Below are 2889 nucleotides of genomic sequence, written 5' to 3'. Positions count from 1 at the left end.
AATTAGTGGACTATCCCAACCAGCAGTGCCATCCAAAATCATTAACCATCAGAACAGAACAGAATGAAAGATAGTGAATGCACGGTGGAATTGTGCTTTTAAGCAAAAAAAGTGTGTGGGTGTGTCTAAAGACACCACAGTGATCAGGACACAGATACGCACCCAGCCTAGAGATAACCAGGCTCTGGAATGATGACTGCCATTTCCACAGAAGATAGGACATAGTTCTGTGAAGTGCGACGGGTGCTGTTAGAGCAGACTGATCAGCTATTTCAACAGCCTGTTTCAATAAATGGGGCATCCAAGCCCGAGGATGGAGGCTAGCCGGCCGCCTTAATTTGTTCAGAACTGTCATGGGTCCTCTTCAGTGATAGCGAACACAGGCAAGTGACTTGCCTGGCTAATGGGGAACCAGGAGACAGAAGAAAGTTGCTTGCTGAACAGACTGCCCTTCTCACCACCGACACCCCCCCCACCCCCCCAGTGCCATTGTGGTGCAGTGAGTAGAGCTTTCTCAGGGGGAGGACAGGCAGGAAGGCTCTGGTGACTTAGCTGGGCAGATGCAAAAGCAAAAGCCCTACCCCCAAGCTGAGTATTGACCCTGCCCTGAAGTCCACTAAGGACTTTGGCAACTGTTACTATTCTCATAGCTCTGCCCTGAATGGACAAGGAGACCACAGTGTTATGATCTCAAAGAAACAATGGACACACAGACAGGGCTACGACTGCACATTTATTGAAGGACAGGGCCATACAAATGGTGTTTCTCATCGCTTTGCACAGATCTGGAACCCATGGGAGATGCAAACCAGCCCTGCCAGGAGCACCCTCTGCTTGGACAGCCACTGAGAGATTGTCCTGCAGCTCCATGAGCTGCTGAGCAGAGCATCCCAGTCGTCTAGGCTTTTAATGCTGAGGAGGTGCAGGCTGCACAGTATTAATATGCAAAGTGTGCCTGCCTTCCCAATTAAATGGAAAATGCTATGATTAAAACCAGTCAGAAGATATTAGATGGATAGTGCTGAACTACGGGCTTTATATCCTACGTAGAGAAGCCCCACAGGAGCGCTGATGGAGTACATGCCGGGGAGATTACCAGGGACGGGAACAGCAAGCGCTTGGAGAAGCTGGAGGGGGAGCAAATGAGGAAGCAATTTACAGGATGATTCAATTAACACATTGCCTCATCCTGGTATCTGAGCCCTCTGGGCCGCACAAATCTGGGGGCTTACAGGAGCCAAAGGATGGCACACCATGGTGAGGGGAGAAGGAACAGAAGAACACGGGAGCCAAGTCCCACGGCAGGCTGCAGGACAGGGCAGAGTTCACAGGAGACATGTCCCATTCTCCTCTTGCAACAGAGCCTTTGCATCCACCCTTGCTCTCCTTTCACCTCAGTGAAACAGGGTGGGCTGGGGGGAGGAAAAGCAGCAACGTAAGGAGCACTGCATAATTGGCAGCAAAACCCATGAAGACAAGAGGATGGAAGTGAAAGCATTAAGAGCTGATGGGATGGCCCATCCCTCTGCCTGGCTGCAAGGGGCTCACACTGAGTTACCCATGGGGCTTTCACCCTCCCTGCACCTCCGCCCAGGGCAGCGTAGCGACTTCTCCCCCACTTTCTCTTCCTTCCCGTCTCTGAACGCAGCACCTTGTCACTGACACACTCCGTGCCCGTGTTTCATGACTTGCATTTAATTAACAGTGATGGCAGAGTCAGGTATATTTATGGGGACTTCTAATCCTCACACTTACATTTCAGTTGCTATGGCTTTCTTTCCGGAGTTCACTCCTTCTTCCCCACCCCCACCACCTAACTTGCACCAGAATAAAAATCTAATAAATTCTGCTGTATAATTGGCTGTATATTTTAGAAGCCCGTCTATCCCAGCACCCGGAGAGAGGAGCCCTTCAAGTAACTGCCGTAGGGACAGAAACTCTTGAAGGAGTGAGCCCCAAGTGCCGCTCTTTCCCTCAAATGCTTCTCGTTAAATGGCAAGAGTCAGCAAGCCTGAATCCTAAGACGCATTCAGCCCACAGCCAGCAAGGGTGCGAGGGTCTCAGGATGGTGCCGGCTTGCTGCTCATTGCTTCTGGGTCCAAAGCTGTTGTGCGTTGTCACACATCACCCGTCAGCGTGGTCCCCGTCAGAGCTGGCCACCAGCCCGTGTGGACTGCCTGTCCCGGGGTACAGCACAAAAGAGGGGCACATGCCTGATGTGCATTAATAATGACGTGCCAATAATGAATTCAGACTTAACTGAATCCTCTTGTGGTAACACCCAGAAGCGAGGATCAAAAGACCCAGAAAAATCTCACAAGAGCCAGCTTGTTTTGCTTCTATATTATCTTCTCCTATGAAGTTACGGGCCCCCTGGACAAGGCGCGATCTTTAGGTCCACTCATCCCTCTCCTTTTTTCTGGCTGCCTTCATCCACATGCCTCGTAGTGCTTTTCGAGCAGCAAAGGTCATGATCACCTGGGCGGGCTAGAGAAGTGCTAATGGCCCAGATGAGGCCCAGAGCATTTGTGGCTTGCCTAAAATCACAGGCCAAGCTGGGAACCCTCCCGGCTGCCTTGCCCCGGGTTCTGAGCCAGGAGACTCGACGCCCTCTCGACCCGACAGCTCACCCCTCTTCTTCACAACATAGCTAAGCCAGTGGGCAGCATGGGAGAGAAGTTATTCCAATGCTGTTTGTTGTGGGTGTCCTACCCACCCTCTCCAGAGCTCTCTCTTCCCAGCACCAATGTTACATAGATACAGCGAAAGGACTAAGCACTAGCAGCCTTCCACATAATACCCCCAGTGCACAGCTATGAGTCAGTAAACCAAACCAGTTCTACCCAGCGAATATTTAGGGATGACAGGGGAGCAATGGGGGGGGGGGGG

Source organism: Gavialis gangeticus, unplaced genomic scaffold (genome assembly GCF_001723915.1).
Source record: "Gavialis gangeticus isolate Ggan-Ray unplaced genomic scaffold, GavGan_comp1, whole genome shotgun sequence".
Taxonomy (NCBI): domain Eukaryota; kingdom Metazoa; phylum Chordata; order Crocodylia; family Gavialidae; genus Gavialis; species Gavialis gangeticus.
The sequence above is the reverse complement of the archived record's forward strand: the minus strand, read 5'-3'. Positions refer to the sequence as shown.